General features: G+C 43.8%; 1 long non-coding RNA gene across 1 annotated transcript in view; it reads left to right on the forward strand.

The window, feature by feature from the left end:
- Positions 1-116: 116 nt before the first annotated feature.
- LOC129148980 (uncharacterized) overlaps positions 117-17674 on the forward strand; it is a 93457-nt gene continuing 75899 nt past the window's right edge. Inside the window, exons 1-2 of the long non-coding RNA XR_008555967.1 lie at positions 117-199; positions 17375-17436. This is a non-coding gene — a long non-coding RNA (uncharacterized LOC129148980). The remainder of the gene's footprint in view (positions 200-17374; positions 17437-17674) is intronic.

The following is a 17674-nucleotide window of genomic DNA, read 5'->3' on the forward strand; positions in this document are numbered from 1 at the left end:
CTAGGGGGCCTTTGAAAGACGCGCGGGAGGAGGGCCCTGTTGAACTTCATTGGCTGGGCGGGCGCCCTCCTCCCGCCAGTTGGGAGGACGGAGGTGGCGGGGAACTGGGAGGAGCGAAAGCGTTTAAAGGCAGCTCCAGCGCTTTGGCAATGCTGGGAAGCCAAGCTTCCTCTTGGCAGGGTTTCGAAGTGGTGTCAGGGTAGGAAATTTTGTTTGTTTTCTTTAAAAAAAAAAATAAATAAAATTGTGTTAAGGGCATGGGAAGAGTGGGGGAGACACAACCCTGAAGCATCTTATGAAAACACTACATCCCATAGACTTTATACTTATGGTCATATCTAGCCATACAAATACTATGGAGGTAGCTAAAAATACAGAATATAAAAATAACACTGTATGTGTGATATTTGATGTTCTTTACCATTACAGGATCTAGACAGGTTAGGGTGTAGCTCAACCTTCCTGTTCACTAAAATATGAATGAAATAATATTGTGTGAAGGGAAGATAAAAAGTCTCCAGATGGTTCCAAGCACCAGTGTTTCTTACATAATCAGTTACAGTCTTTCAAAAATGTGTTTGATTAGTCCCTCCCCCATTCTCCAGGCCCCATTTTTCTGGCCATGGGGAAGGAAGTCACCAGGAGCAATATTACCTGTAGAGCTGACAAAAATATGCAGAAGTTTCAGCTCCCTGACTCATGTGAAAATCAGTGGGTGTCGAGCTAGCACAGTTTGACTTAGAGACTGAATTAGTCAGGGTTCTCCAGAGAAACAGAAACCATAGGATATATACATAAAGAGATTTATTTTAAGGAATTGGCCTCCACAGTTGTGGAGGCTTGGTGAGTCCAAAATCCTTGGTGAGGGAGGCTGGGGGACTGGAGACTCATGAAGGAGTTTTGGTTGGAGTTCAAAGGTGGTCAGTCTGTTGTAGAACCACGACTAGTTGATGTTGCATGTGAAATCCAAAGGCTGTCTGTTGCAAAATGACCCTTGCCTTTTTGTTCTGTTCAGGGTTTCAACTGATTGGACCAAGCTCACCCACATTATAGAGGGAAGTCAGCTTTACTCAAAGTTCATCAATTTAAATAATAATCCCATCCAAAATCAGCCTCACGGAGCCCTGGCTGGGTAGCTCAGTTAGTTAGAGTGTCATCCCAATACACCAAGGTTGTGGGTTCAATCCTCAGTCAGGGCATATACAGGAATCAAATGATGAATGCACAAATAAGTGGAACAACAAGTTAATATTTCTCTCTCTCCCTTCCTCTCTCTCAAAATAAATAAATAATAATAATAATAATAATAAAAACAATCAACATAAAACAAAAACACCCTTACAGGAACATCCAGAATAATGTTTGACAAAATATCTGGGCACCATAGCCCAACCAAATTGACACATAAAATTAGCCATAACAGACATATTGGACTTGATCCATCCATTCAGTAAATATTATTAAGCACCATCTATGTCCTAAGTACTATTTATAGTGCTTAGAATACTGAAGAGAACAAAGCCACTGCCTTTATGCAGCCCACTTGCTGTTGGGGGAGACAGGTAGTGATATGAGCTGTGAAGAAAACTTTAAACACCCGGAGCCTGATGACTATTCTAGGCAGAAAAGTCAAAGAAGGCATCTTTGAGGAGATGCCATATGAGAAACACCCAAATGAAGAGAGTGAACCATTTGAATATTTAGGGGAAGAGGTTTCAATCTGTCTCAAGAGTGAGGAGGTACAAAGGCCCTGCGGTGGGAATATACTAGGTGTGTTCAAGGAACAGCAAGGAGGCCAGTATGGGAGGAGCTGATTAAAGTGAGGTGGAGAGCGGTAGGAAATGAACCAGGGCCTTGTGTTGGGTTTAAGAGCTTCTTTTCTGAAGGATTCAAGAGAGGGTTCAAAGAAAGATTAGGCCCTGGGATTTAGGTAAGGCAATTCACAGCTCTGTATGACGCAGGGGAACAGATGCCCTCTTGGTGGGCTTCAGGATGTTGATATTCCCTCACTTAACTCCTGCCTTCTCGCCACTTCTCCCAGTGTTGGCTCCACAGATCCTTTAATCTTCAGCACCAGGTGGTCCCTGTCATTTCCTCAGAACAGACTTCCCGCCTTGGAATGAAGTTCTAGCCCCTTCCAGTGTTGTGCAAATTCTGCCACCTCTGGCCTCCGCTGGATGTGAACAGTCTCAATCTGTTCTAGCTCCTGCTGATCCTGGGGAGAGGAGAGAAAGAGTGAGCTCTGGTCCCATGAGAAGTGGGTAGAGGGCTGGAATATTTCAACTTCTGTTTGTTTTCTCTAACAGAACTGGGTTCAGGCTTTCTCTTTCTCTACCTGAAGACAAACACATCTCACCTCTATGATGTAGCCTTTGTTTGTTTGTTTGTTTGTTTTGTTTTGGTTTAGGGGTTGGCAAACTTTGGCCCTTGGATCAGATCACATAGGCCTGTTTCTGTAAAGTTTTATTGGGATACAACCATACTCATTTGTTTAAGTATTGTCTATGGCTGCTTCTGTGCTATAATGGTAGAGATGAGTAGATGCAACAGAAATGGTATGACTTGCAATATCTAAAATATTTACTGTCTGGTCCTTTACAGAAAAAGTTTGCCCACCTCTGGAATGTAGTCTATGAGAGAAATGTATAATTCTTCTAATAACATGACTTTAAGTCTACTTCTTGCAAAGAGTTCTGGCTTTATTATGCTAAAACGTTCTTCTCTGCTTGTCTTGGTCCCTTTGTTATTGAGGGTCCCACATAAACTAACAAGGCCTCTGGCTGAACCATCTGGTTAACGGCATCATAGTGACCTGGTTCCTCTCTAATCCCCAAGATTCTTTCCTGAGAGGGGGAATAGGAGCGTAAGTTCAGCTCGCCACACCTGTAGTCTGTAGTTAATCTTTTTGATGTGTGACTCATAGCTGTTAACAGAATTGTATGTGATCAAAACAATGTGGAAGATTTATCCAAACTACCAGATGAAAAAGTGTTAACACATGTTCATAGACAGGAGTGTTTTGAGAAATACTCAAAGGGAAATGAAACATGACTGCCATCAGTAGTTGCACTTGGATGTATGTTTTGCAACAGATCTATATTTAAGAATACTTTAATATTAATACAAATGGATTTGACATATGTGTTAAGGAGAGAACATTGGAAACTTAGAGTTAGATGAAATTTGGAGAGAACATACTTCCTCCCTCTTGACATGATGAGTTTAAGAATTTCTCTTGTAATGACCATCAGATACAATATATGACATTCGCAGTAGACATGTGTTATTTTCCCATTGTTTATCTCTCTGGTGAATGGCCCCTTTCCCATTTCATGTGGTCTTGTTGGGCATGTAACTGGGACTGACCAATACATGTGCCCTATTCCTCTGGTCACAGTTATTAGTGCAGGGACTGCATATAACCCAGGCTTCCTGGTCTTGTGAGCTTTGGTTGCTCTTATTTTCTTCTTTCCCTTTCTAAGATTTCTGCGTTTCCCCAGGAGGATGCGGAGTTCTAATTTACCCTGGATAATTAGAGTAGATTGTGAAATTTATTTGAAATAGCACTTAAAATTTAAAATGACATTGCATTTTGTAATTGGAATAGATTGCATTTTTCATAACACTTTTACTCATCTTAGCTGCTCTTCTGCAATGTGGTTTTATCAGGAGGTAGAGTATAATATTCCTGCTTTTGAATATGGACTGGCCTTAGGCACCAGCTTGAATATAGCAGAAGTGACAAATGATAAGCTTGTTAAGAGTTCATATTTCATGTAACCAGAACCCAATTCAAGAAATAGAACATTATCAGCCCCCAGAAGTTTCCTTTATGTCCCTGTCAACTGTCCCCCATAAGGTTAGCTATGTTTTGACTTCTGACACTATTGCTTAATTTTGCTTGCTTAGGAATTGTAAATAAATGGAAGCTTTTGTGTATGGTTTCCTTTGCTCAGCTTTATGTTTGTGAGATTCATTCATGTTGTGTTGTGTAGTTGTACTTGTTTATTTTAATGGCAGTATTTAATTATTTGAATATACTAGAATTTATTTATCTAATCTGCTGTGGCTAGATATTGAGGAGTTTCCAGTGTTGGGCTATTATGAATAGTGCTGCTATAAACATTCTTGTCCATGTCTTTTGGTAAAAATATGCATCCATTTCTCTTGGGTACATACTAGGAGTAGAAGTGTAAATGTTCATCTTTAGGGATACTGCCAGTTTTCCAAAGAGGTTATACCAATTCACACTCACACTGGCTCTTGTGTTAGAATTCTAGCTCAACATCTTTGCTAACATTTGGTATTGCCTCTCTTCTTCATCTTAGCCATGTGGTGAGTGAGTCATTTTATTTCAAAGCAGCATCTAATTTCCAATTGTTGAGAGACTAACACTAATCAGTTATATATCAGACAGAATCAATAGATGCCATTCTTTAAGAGGTAGCAAACGTTTATAATACTTAGAATGTATGGGAAATGTTTCTGTATTATGTGTTAACTAGAGGCCTGGTGCACGAAATTCATGCATGGGTAGGGGGGTCTCTCAGCCCAACCTGCACCGTCTCCAATCCAGGAGCCATCAGGGGATGTCCTACTGATGGCTTAGGCCCACTCCCCTTGGTTCTCTGCTCTCTGAGGGGCCTGGCTGTCCTCTGTCTGCGGGGCCTGGGAGCTTCACCGCCCACCTCCACCATGCGAATGGAGCCGCTACGTCCTGCTGTCCGCTCTCTGTCTGCCAGGCCTGGGGGCTTCACTGCCGTTGCCGCATGAAGGAAGCCACCACGCCTTGCTGTCCGCTGTCAGCCCGGCCTGGGGGCTTCACCACTGCCGCCCTGCCCTGCTGTCTGCCGGGCATGGGGGCTTCGCCACTGCCACTGCGCAAAGGAAGCCACCACTCCAGCGGCAGGGCTGAGGGGACTGGGTGCCGCCATCTTGTGGCTATGGGTGCCTCCATCTTTGTGGCGGAGCGATAGTTAATTTGCATATTACCCTTTTATTAGATAGGATTAGCATGTATTGATCTTTTTCTGCATTATTTTATAAATGCAAGTATCATTGGATGTATATGTTTGGGTGGTTTATGCCTACTTTTGACCATAAAACTACTGATATGAACTGAGAGGCCCCAAGTTAAGAAGGTTCCCAAACTTAGACAACATCAAGGAGTACCTCACATTGTGATGGAAGAAATACATGTTTCCCAGGCATCATCAACTGGAGGCTAAAATTAAAGTCAAAATAACCATCGCTTATGAAGTAACATTTCTCTGGTTCTTCTTCTGTCCACTGTGTGAAACTGCAGCCCCTCTCTATTCCTTACAGTTCATGGGTCCCCACGGATAAGCTCCTGTATGCTCTGAGATGGAAGAGCAAGGCACCACTGTCTTTGGCTCTTCAGCTCGTGCTTGCTGAGATAATGTCTCCAATCACTGCCCAACCCTGGGTCTGTTTGACACCACGCTGACACCCACTGAAGGTTCTGTGACTACTCACTGACGTCCCATCCAACTGCCGTGCCAGCTGCACCTTCTCTGTTGCTGCTGAAATTGCCAACAGATGATTTTACTAACCCTTGGTCTTTAATATCTCATGGAAATTTTAGCTCTTTTTAGTTTCACTGACTTTTGAAAGCCATGGAACCCGGGTCACAGGATGCTGGGTGCAGCCACCACTGGACAGAACATCTCTCCCCTCTGGCCCTGTCTCGATGTCATTGAACCCAATTTGTGTCCTTTGACTTTTCCCTTAGAGTGAGTTACTTCCCAGGAGTCCCCTGGCCTCTCCTGAAAACAACCCTAGGAAGGTTACCTCACTCTCTGCCATCTGAGCCCAGGCATGTCTGAGTCCTGCGGGCTTGGTCTCTAGCTAGGGTGCCCGCATGTCCGGATCGGCCAGGGTTAGTCCTGGTTTATGACTGTTGTACTGGCATAATTATTAACAGCTCTTCCTTTTACTTTCAAGTCCAGGCTTGGGTGGTAAATTGTACGGTCATCATCTCTCAAGCCATCTCTAGGAACATTTTCCAGAGGTAAAACAGAACCAACAGCACATTTTGGAACAGTCAAGAAAAAAATATGTAGAAAAGAATCTGAACTCCGAAGGCTGGTGTTGGCGTGACCTGCCTATTCGCTGGCAGCCACTGGGCTCCACCTACAGGCTCTTCTCTGCTCTGGCCCTGGATGGGAAGAGCTGGAATAGACAGACTGCTCCGAAAGGCAGTGGAGGTTAATCCTTGTGGTGGGGGGCCCTCCAGCATGCCCGGTGCCCAGTTTTTCTAATCTGCCTTCTGCTGTTTCCCTGGGACAGTTTGTTTTGTTCCCATCTTAGTTCAGCACGGGGCCCTGCTAGTAATTATCTTGCCATTCCCCTAACCCTGGCCAGCCCTGGAACTGCTCCTGGCTCCTGCCCCATTGTCAGATGGGTCCTGCTGTCTACTGCCAGTTTTGCCCACCTGGCCTGTCCTACCCTGGTGCCTGCCCTCCTCCCCGCCCCTCTTCCCACTCTTTGGAAGCCATTTTATAACCTCTTATTGCATGTGCACATGGGTTCCCACTGGGAAGGTGGGTGCCTATGAGAAAGGGCAGGGGCACTGAAATCAAGTGACCTGGATTCAAAAGACCCTGACTTCTGAGCTCAGCGGTGAATCAGTCATCTGGGGCTGGACCAATCTCTGGGAAAATAAGATTTCTGAACTTGAAGAATCAAGGCTGTACCTAAGAGAAGCTGGGGAAGAGAGCCTGGAACAGCTGGCTTGATTTTCCATCCTTGTGCGAGGAGGAAGTTTGGGTGGCTCCTGAAGCAGGGCCACTCACCTATCCCGGTCACTACAAGCCCGGACAGCTTCTTACAGGGGAGTGTCAGTAGCACCTTTTCCTCATCTCCTTTCCGTGGTTTTGGGGAAACCAATTTGAGAAATTTGCCAGGAATGGAGAAAGAATCTTCTACTCTTTTTTTAAAAAAATATATTTTTTACTTATTTATTTTTAGATAGAGGAAGGGAGAGGGATAGAGAGATAGAAACATAGATGAGAGAGAAACATATCAGTCGGCTGCCTCCTGCACCACCCCTACTGGAGGTTGAGCCTGCAACCTGGGCATGTGCCCTGACCAGAATCAAACCAGTGACTTCTTGGTTCATGGCCTGGCAAGAATCTTCTCTTAAGTCTCTGTCTTTCAGTAATACTTAGTTCATTTTCAAGCTAATCTAAAATAAGGAGAAAGAGCATTATTTCCATCACTTTGTACTGAAGTGAATTCAGAATGAGCTGGAAACATGTATGTTATAAGCATCCATACTAATGACCTATAATATAAAACAGAAATTGGCAAGGCCCACCAGATAATAGTTGTTCTTCCTGGAATGGGAGATGGCAGTGGAGAAAAGTAGGATTTCAGTAAACATCTCTCTCCTGTGCAGCAATCCCCAGTGAGGGACTCAGATCTGATGAAATGAGTCAGGCTTGCAGTTATTACGGTATATTACAAACATTTTTCAGCATTCGGAATGACCGGTGTCTCCGTGGATTTGGCCAGTTCCTGGCAATTATGGACTTGGCTGCTAGTAGAAACCAGTGTGCCAAATGCCGGGAATGACGGTCCATGTCTGAGTGGCTTTCAGTCTGGGAGGGATGTTGCTCAGACACCTCGTTCCTTCCCGGGGTGCCAAATCCTGGTAACAGTTCTGTCCTTTAAATCTGTTTATCCTGAAACTTGACCAGAAAGGATACAGCCACATTCCTTGCTTCTGCATCAAACACCTGGGGGACCCTGCATGGATTTTACAGGGTCTGCCTGCCGCTTGGTCCAGAAGTTTCATGTCTAGGGCCTTAATCAGAAAATCACATTCAGGACATAACATGTTAGATGGATTACCAGAAAACACCGATTTCTTTCGAGACTGTTACATCTGGAGGCCGGGCTAAATCCCAAACTGAGTTATGGCATTCAGCTCCAGTTTTATTCGAGTATTAACCAACCTGTCCTCAATTGTAGCTGATTCACACGTGTTCTTTGTGCTTCAGCCCTTTTGGCTTGGCACGTTCTGTTTAGCAGTGGAAGCTGTGGAAAAACCAAACACTCTGCAGGAACATGAGCAAGGACCATCCTGGCATATATGGCGAGGACTAGAATGTGTGCTCTCTGAGACAGGACTTTCTGTCTGTCTTGGTAATGACTGTTAACAGTATCTAGACAAGCATCTAAGTATTTGTCGAATCAATAAATAAGTGGGTGAATAATTACAAGCCCACCCTCTTCTGAATTGCACAGTAAATATCCTTTCCCCCCATTCCTTATTCTCTTATTTTCCTCACGTTGTTTTTATTCAATTAGACAGAGGGCAGTTAAAAGCACTTCTTTACTAAATGAAGCAAATTGCAAGTAAATATGGCCTCCTTAACTGGGGCCTGTGTGTGCTTGTCAATCTTTTCATTTATTCCTGCCTCCCTTCCTCCCCTAACTTCCACAACTCTCCTCAAGAAGTAGCCCCTCTCTCCTGGCTCAACCTTTGGACTGGTTTTCCTCACAGAGTGAAATTTGTCTGCATCTATAATATTATGTGGCCATGAAAATACTCACTTCTTTTCCTCTAGTTTGAATGAGGCATCCATTCTATATAAGACAGACCTCCTCCCTTCATTGAATCTTGAAGCATGAGTTACTTAATCTCTTTTTAAAAAATATGTTTTAATTGATTTCAGAGAGGAAGGGAGAGGGGAGAGAGAGATAGAAACATAGATGATGAGAGGGAATCATTGATCAGCTGCCTTCTGCACACCCCATACTGGGGATGGAGCCTGCAATCCGGGTATGTGCCCTGACCGGGAAGCGAACCATGACCTCCTGGTTCATAGGTCGATGCTCAATCACTGAGCCATGCTGGCTAGGCATTACTTCACCTCTTTTCTGCCTTCTCCTTGCTATGGCTTTCCAAAGAAGAGCTTAAGTATCACCAATATTAAAACAAACACACAAATAAAACAGGACAATAAAACCCAAGCCCTCCAAACTAGTCCCATCTCACTTTTCCCCTCAGAGCCTAGTTTTTTAATAGAAAGGTCTGCATTCAGAGATTTCTCACTTTAAAAACCAAAAAACAACCTATTATCTTTTGCGAAATTAAACAAGAAAGAAAGTTATTTCAAAAGGAAAATCTGAAATCAGAAAATATATCTCTTCTTTAAGAATAGAACTATATATGTTTTTCTTCTTTGCTAGTTAGATTTCTTAGGATAAGAGCATAAATCCCAAATAAAATTACATTTTATCATGGAACTTTCTGTAGGCAAAATCTTTTGACAACAAAGGAGAAAAATACAAGAACAGTCTTTTATTGTAAAACTTGTTTATAATCCAAGAGGAAATACATGTTTGGACTCTTTGTACAGGGGTTTGTTTTAAGGTTGGTGGACTGAAGGTGAAACTAAAAAATGGTTCTTAAATGGAACCAGTTGGTATAAATGAACCAGCAGGATGTTTGTTAATCTTCTTTCTTTTTTAAAAAAAATAATATTTTTATTGATTTCAGAGAGAAAGGGAGAGGAAGAGATAGAACCATCAATGATGAGAGAGAATCATTGATCGGCTGCCTCCTGCACACCCACAACTGGGGATCGAGCTCACAACTCGGGCATGTGCCCTGACTGGGAATTGAACCGTGATGTCCTGTTTCATAGGTCGACACTCAACCACTGAGCAACACCAGCCGGGTGCCTTTTCAACTTTTTGGGGCCCTTTCTCTTTGTCTCCTCTGCCACGGCCTCAAATCAGACCTTATCAGTTCTCACCTGAAATACTGAAACAGTTTTCCACCTGCCTCTTTGCTTCTGCTCATACACTTCTCCGCTGCATTCTCCACATGAATCATTTGATGAGGCCAGAGGGATCATTTTAAGATGCAAATCTGTTCATATCATTTCCCTACTGAAGACCCTTTACTAGCTTTCCACGAGCATAGCACAAAGATTATTTGTTAGTTGGCGCCCTCTGCCTAGACTATGTATCTTAGCTTTCTTGGGGGTTCTCAGACTCAAAGGCCTACACTGGAGATTTCAGTGGGGACTTGGAGGGGAATGGAGAGTTTATAACCCCATCCAAAGGGGACATTCTTTTTTTTTTTTTTTTTTAAATCCTCACCTGATGATATTCTTCTATTGATCTTTCAGAGAGAGCAGAAGAGAGAGGGAAAGACACAGAGAAACATCGATGTGAGAGAAACACATCAACTGGCTGCCTCCGCAGGAGCCCCAACCAAGGCCCGGGCCAGGGGAGGAGCCCACAACCGAGGCACGCACCCTTGACCAGAATTGAATCTGGGACTCTTTGGTCTGCAGGTTGACACTCTATCCACTGAGCCAAACCAGCCAGGGCTAAAGGGGACATTCCTTAGCTCCATCCAGTTGTTGCTGGGTGGGAATTTGGGCCCAGTACAACCAAATTAGCCTCCCCCCCTTTTTTTTCTTCATGAGAAACTAGATTTTTAGGTTAAACTTTCTGTTTATTAAAGGTTGGAAACTAATTTAAAATTTTAAAGACATTGGTGGTAGTTCATTATGAAAGTGAAAAAGAAAAACAAACACATGATCTGTGGACCAAATTAAACACAGCTGTGTAAGATTGTGCAAGATTGATGCCTGTGCCTACAGGCTCTCCCCGATTCTGCATTACGGCCACATGGAACTGCTTCCAGTGCCCTGAGCATGTGGGGTGCCCCTCGCCTCTGGTTTTGCTGGCTCTCTTGGTTTGGAATGCTCTTTCCTCCTTACATGACGCCAACCCTCCCCCAGTCTTTCCCCAGCTACATAGTAAGAATTAATCTTTCTTTGTCAAGACTTCTCTCTGAAGCGTTTCCTGACATGTCTTTACCTCACTTTACGGAGAACCAACTCTTCTACCTTTGCACTCCAACAGGTTCTATGGACCTCTTTTTAGTTTTGTTTTTTATTTGTTCCCATGAAGCAATCTCTAGAGTTTAAGCTGCAAGGGGACAGGTGCCATGTCTAATTTATCCATGTATCCTCAGTGCCTAGCACAGTAATTGGCACTCAGTAGGCACTTAATAAATATTTGTTGAATGAATAAAATACACAGTAGCTATTTGCCAAGAGGTATAATTTCTAAAATTGACACCCACTTTAATTTTTATCAACAAATACCAACATGTTATTTTATGGTTGAAAACTATGGTTGAAATATCATCCCCCAATCTTTATAAATATTGATACCTCTTTTGGAAACTAGTCTCCAAAGATGGCTACCAATGAAGCATGCCTCCCAGTATTCTTGCTCTGATGTGATTCCCTTTCCTAGAATCTGGGCTGGCCCTGCGGCTTGCTTTTTGACCCGTAAATGAGGTGGAAGGGACACTGCATGACTTCCAAGGCTGAGTCATGAGAAGTCTTCCATTTCTGCCTGAGTTTCTTGGAATGCTTGCTCTTGGGACACTCTGTTTGGGAACCCAGCTGCTGTGCGGTGTGGAGCTCATGTCACATGAAGAGGCCATATGTAGGCCATTTACAGACCCCTGCTGGGCTCTCAGCCAATAGCAAGCATCAACTGCCAGCATGGGAGTGGGGCATATTGCACATTCAGTCCAACTGAGCCTTCAGATTGAAACCATAGGCAACTTTGCACAGCAACTGCATGACACCAAGTGGGAATCATCCCCTGAGTTCATTCCACCCACAAAGCTGGGAGGTAATAATAAAATCACTGTTTTATCAAATTAATTTTAACTTAATTACTTTGTTATGCAGCAGTGGATAGCCAGAATACCTTGGAAGTGAATTAAATATTATGCTTGAAACTGCATGTCAAGAAGAGTTTAAACTATCTTGCTATAATTGACCTTGGAGTTCTGTGTTATATTATTTCACAAATAACCTACTTGACCTCACACTTCAATGGGAATTTTTAAAAAAATATATTTTACTGATTTTTTACAGAGAGGAAGGGAGAGGGAGAGAGAGTTAGAAACATCGATGAGAGAGAAACATAGATCAGCTGCCTCCTGCACCCGCCCCACTGGGGATGTGCCCACAACCAAGGTACATGCCCTTGACCGGAATTGAACCCGAGACCCTTCAGTCCACAGGCCAACGCTCTATCCACTGAGCCAAACCGGTTTTGGCTCAATGGGAATTTTTAAATGTGCAGTTAACTGATAACATTTTCATTTTTATCAAAAAGTCTTTGTTAAGTTCTCTAACAGATTCACACACATCAAATCCTTATACAGCGAATAACATGATGAAAAATTGCATCCTATAGTAGCCAGTGCATTTTTCCTTTTATGAGAATGAAGTTATAGGAAATATTTTCTATGGTCCTTTCTAGGTAGCAGTTATTTGTTAGTAAAATAATCTATGCCAGGTTTTAGTCATTAACATTTTTTTTTTTAGTTTCTTTATGTTGGATAGTTCTCTTTCACTGATTTTAAAATTAAGCTATAATTCACATACAGTGTAACTCACCCTTGGTCGTATACAGTTCTGCAAGTTTTGACAAATGTAGACAGTTGTGTAACACTACCACACTCAAGATACAGAACAGCACCATCACCCCCAAATATCCCTGTGCCCCTTTGTAGTCAAGCCTCCTCCTTAGCCACTGATTTTTTAAAAGATAATTTATTGAGGTGAAATTCCCATAACATAAAATTAACCATTTTAAAGTGAACAATTCAGTGGCAGTTAGTACATTCACAATGTTGTGCAACTACCACCTCTGTCTAGTTCCAAAACATTTCCATTACTTCAAAGCAGAACTCCTTACAATTTTACCTCCTATTCCCTCCTCCCCCAGCCCCTGGCAACAACCAGTCTGTATTCTGTTTCTGTGGATTTACCCATTCTGCATATTTTATCTGAATGGAATCATACAATAAATATGTGACCTTCCTCTGTCTGGCTTCTTTCACTTAGCGTGATGTTTTGGGGCTTCATCCGCTTTGTAGCACCTATTAGCATTTCTTTACTTTTTATGGATGAATAATATTCCTTTTTATGGATATATGTTTTTTTGTCCCAATAGTTTTGCCTTTGCAAGAATGTCATGCAAACGAAATCGTATAATCTGTGTAGCTCTTGAGTCCAGTGAGCTGTTTGATTTTTGCTTTTAGAGTGTATGGGTACCTTCAAACATCTCCATCACTGTTAAACTTTCTTCCTAATGGTTCTGTGGGGACATGGTATTTTGGGGTCAGAACTTGTGTGTACGCTCCTCTCCTTTGCTTCATTGGACTTTCTCCTTTTTACTTTGAGGCCCTGTCTAGAGCCTGGGCACATGACATTAGACATCATCGCTTTAGAGAAAGGTTGGTGGTGTGAAATCAGAGAACACGAGAGTCTAACTGTTGACATTAAATTAAAAAGCCATTTTATGAGTATAAGTAAGCTTTGTGAAGAATACTTAATGAGTCAGGTTTTTTCCCCCTTGAGACACCGAGAGAGCTATGGACTAAGGAGGTGAGATATAGGCAGAAGTAACAGGAGATGCTGCTGTGTTCTTGGAGGAAGCAGTCGCCTCACCCACTGCCCTTGTGGAGGGCATGTGTTGGGGGAGGGGCAGCAGATCTGTAAGGGAATATGAGGACAGAGGGAGTTTCTGATTATGGCCAGGGTGGGGTCTGGGAAAGCAAGGCAGATGCTGGGGAGATATCCCTGAAGAAGTGTAGGTAAGGCAGGAGGATGTGGCAACTAGAGAGGACCTCCGCAGCTGCCTGGTTTCCTGGCCGAGAGTGGGCCTTCAGAAAGGTGACCCCGTTTCACATCACTGGGGGAGGGCTTGGAAGTTAGCCAAGAGCGAGAGAAAGAGCAGGGGAGCCTGAAGGGTCTCTCGGTAGGGAGACCAGCCGTGGTAAGAGTATGTACTGACTGGCTGGGGACCAGATGGGGAACCCAGCCCCCTCAGCAAATGCTGGCTTGCAGAGTCATTCATCAGAGCTGAAGACCAGACGGGCTGAACATCTCAGCAGAAGCCAGTGTGGGGCAGATGACGGCAACAAGGAACGCGATGCCGTCTCCTGGTGTCTTGATGCCGCAGGAGGCCCTGCAGCTTGAGGAACACACAGGGAAAAGGAAGGGGAGGAGAAACTGTTCTTAAACTTGAAATGGCTAAATGTACCTGGAATTAGCTAGGGGTGTAATTTCTGCCAGTAGGTGGAATTGGAGCTTGAGCTAGAGGATATGAATATAGTAGACTTACTAGCCTTTCTGTGCTTCAGTCTTTTCATCTGGTAAAGAGAGGGGGCAAACATAGTACCGCCTCAGAGGGTTATTGTGAGGGTTAAATGAATGAATATGTGCACAGCATTGAGGCCAGTGCCTGGCACAAAGCAAACACTTACTACATATTAACTCTCACTATCTGCAAAATACATACATATAGACCACAAGCAAACAAACTGAAAAACAGAAAGCGATAGGAAAATAAAGACATTCCTTGAAAATCTTATCTACTGTGGTTCTGTGCTATGGCACAGGTGACCCAGGAAATCAGAGTTCCTGCCCTTTGGAACTTTCAGTTTAAGACATAATCAAACCTGACAGCCCCTCCTGTTGTTGCTGGAGCTGAATTATCAATAAGCATTGACTGCATGCCAAGAGAATGAAATGACAACAAGAAGCCTGGCTGGTTATTTCAGGTATGGCTTTTAGGATCTCTGCGTCGGGGGGGTAGGGATATTGGTCCCTTAGATCTTGCTCTCAACTTTATGGGCTTAGTTTATCAATTTACCCAGAGTGCTCTGCTTCTCTCTCTATATATTACATTAAAAATAGAGAGATAATGAGAGAGAGAGACATTGATGTTAGAGAGACACATTGGCCGGTTTTCTCCCGCACACACCTGGATCAGGATGGGGAGCAAACCTGCAACTCAGGTACTTGCCCTTGACCAGGAATCAAACCCATGACCCCTAGGTGCTCAGGTTGATGCTCTAACCACTTAGGAACACTTGCCAGGGCAATCCTAACAATTTTAGGATTGTAAACCATATTATCTTCTTCATCCTTCACCATTCTGTACATATGGTCAGTGTCTATTATAATCCCACTAGAGGCCCAGTGTACGGAATTCACGTACGGGTGGGGTCCCTAGGCCTCAGGTTCCCCGCCTCCCTGCCTCTTCACCTTCCTCCCTCCTCTTTCCCTCGCCATATGTGTGCTGCCACTTCACAATTCTCTGCCTCCCCTTTCTCCTTCCCTCACTGCCCGTGTCTGCCACGCTCCACGCCTGGTTCCCCATCCCAGCCTGGGGCAGGGCCCTGATTGGGCGATTGGGACCTGCCGGCTGGGGGGAGGGGCCAATTGCCACTTCAGTGAGTGGGTGGTGGGCCAATTGGGGCCTGCTGGCCAGAAGGAGGGACCTGGGAGGTTGGCTGCTGGTCCCAAAGAGGGAGCCAGTCCTCAGCCCGCCCCTGGGAAAGGAACCGAATCCACTGCCACCACCCCCAGTTTCCTGTCTCAGCCCGGGGGCCCTCCTTGATCAGGCGATCAGGGCCTGCTGGGCCGGGGGGGGGGGGGGGGGGGGGGAAGGACTAGGAAATTGGCCTGGAGGCTCCATTGGCAATTGGGGCCTGTGGGCTGGGGGCAGCTTCGGCCTTAAGCATCTGCCCCCTGGTGGTCAGTGTGCGTCATAGGGACCAGTCCTTCCAGTTGTTCTGGTTGTTCTGTCCTAATGGTCCCTTAGGCTTTTATATATCTAGAATAATAGATACTATTGGCTTTTGGCCTGTTATTGTTGGATTGTTAGTCAGAGAATTGGCCATCTGCTCGGTTGCTTGTGGCTGCCCTGCTCCTGAATCATCACAGTCTTCTGCTCTTCACCATGCTCAGGCAGTCCCTCTTAGTTTGCTCTCATTATGCAGAAGTTCCAACTGAGTCCTGTGAAAAGAGCTGTGCCTGGTCTGATTGTCTGGTGCCAAAGCCAAATAATTAACAGATAATTTCCATTTTTAAAAACTGATTTAATTTTTTTTAAATTACAGTGTACATTTCATATTTTGTATTAGTTTCAGCACAGTGGTAAGATAATTATATACTTTACAAAGTGGTTCCCCTGATATTTCAAGTACCTACCTGGCACTGTACATAGTTATTAAAATATTATTGACTACATTCCCTATGTTGCATTTTTACATTCCTGTGACTATTTTGTGACTACCAATTTGTAGTTCTTAATCCCTTCACATTTTTGACCCAGCCCTCAACCCCTCTCCCCTCTGACAACCATCAGTCTGATCTCTGTATCTATGAGTCTGTTTTTATTTTGTTTGTTCTTTTATTTTGTATTTAGATTCCACATATAAGTCAAATCATATGGTATTTGTCTTTCCCTGTCTGACTTATTTCACTTAGCATAATAGCCTGTAGGTTTATCCATGCTGTTGCAAATGACAAAATTTCATTCTTTTTTATGGTTGAGTAATATTTCATTGTATATATGTACCATAGCTTTTTTTATCCATTTGTCTATTTTTTAATAGTTTAAAAATGTTTTTTAAAATTGATTTTTAGAGAGAGGAAGGGAGAGGGATAGAGAGATAGAAACATCAGTGATGACAGAGAATCATTGATTGGCTGCCTCCTGCATGCCCCCTACTGGTAGTCAACCCGATTATGTGCCCTGAGTGGGAATCGAACTGATGACCTCTTGGTTTATGGGTCCACACTCAACCACTGAGCAACACCGGCTGGGCTCCCCTTGTCTATTCATAGGCACTTGGGTTGCTTCCAAATCTTGGCAATGGTAAATAGCGCTGTAATGAACATAGGAGTGCATATATTAATTTTTAAAAATCCACATTACTTTGGGGGAGAATCTTTTTGTCTGATACCAAGTGTTCTCCAGGAAATCACTAGGCCTGAGTCCCACACGGGCTTGTCTTTATTCATTAAGAGGTATTTCATTGACTTTGGACGGTACCTTCTAGAGCTTCTTTCTGTTTTAATAGAAGGAAAAAAAGATTGCTTTTTCTTCCAAAAAGTCATGTGTGTTTTTTTTTTAACATGTTAAAATTCATTGGTGGCTAAATTATTATGGTGAAGCTCTTGGATACCTTTTTATCTTGGAGAGCTCTGGGTACAAACACATCCTACCCTGTGCGTGAATGCCCGGCTCCCACCTCCTACCTCCTGTGTCCTGAGGAGAAGGATGAGCCAGGCAATAAACCAAACAGTGGGACTCCAGCTGGCTCTTCTAGCTCAGACAGAAGCAAAGCCAGGACACAAAAGCAGCATTCCAAGGCCACAGCAGGTTGCTCTCCAGGAAAAGGAATCAGTAATTTATTTCTAAGCAATCTATTAACCGGCCTCTCCCAGATAGTCGCTCTCCCCCCCTTTATTGAGATATAATTACGCTTTTTTCTTTTCAGCTGCTTCTGAACCCCACTGCAGTTGAAGTGCTGACTGCAAACAGTCCAGCTTCGGAGAAAATGTAAGTGAGAACCAATGAGCAGACATGAATGTGCTTTTTTAGCGCTTTCCTCCCTTGACTTCCCAAATGGCTTTCATGTAGGCAGGAGAGCCCTCGTGAGCAGGATCCCTCGGCAGCTGGCTGGGCCGCGGGGTTCACCGCCCCTGGAATGCCTGAGCCGTGAAAACACGGCGCTGTGCAGTCGGGCTGATGGGAAGCCCTGAACAGCTTGCTGAATTATTACTTCATTCCGGGCCCA

The sequence above is a fragment of the Eptesicus fuscus genome, chromosome 5 (genome assembly GCF_027574615.1).
Source record: "Eptesicus fuscus isolate TK198812 chromosome 5, DD_ASM_mEF_20220401, whole genome shotgun sequence".
NCBI classification, from domain to species: Eukaryota; Metazoa; Chordata; class Mammalia; order Chiroptera; family Vespertilionidae; genus Eptesicus; species Eptesicus fuscus.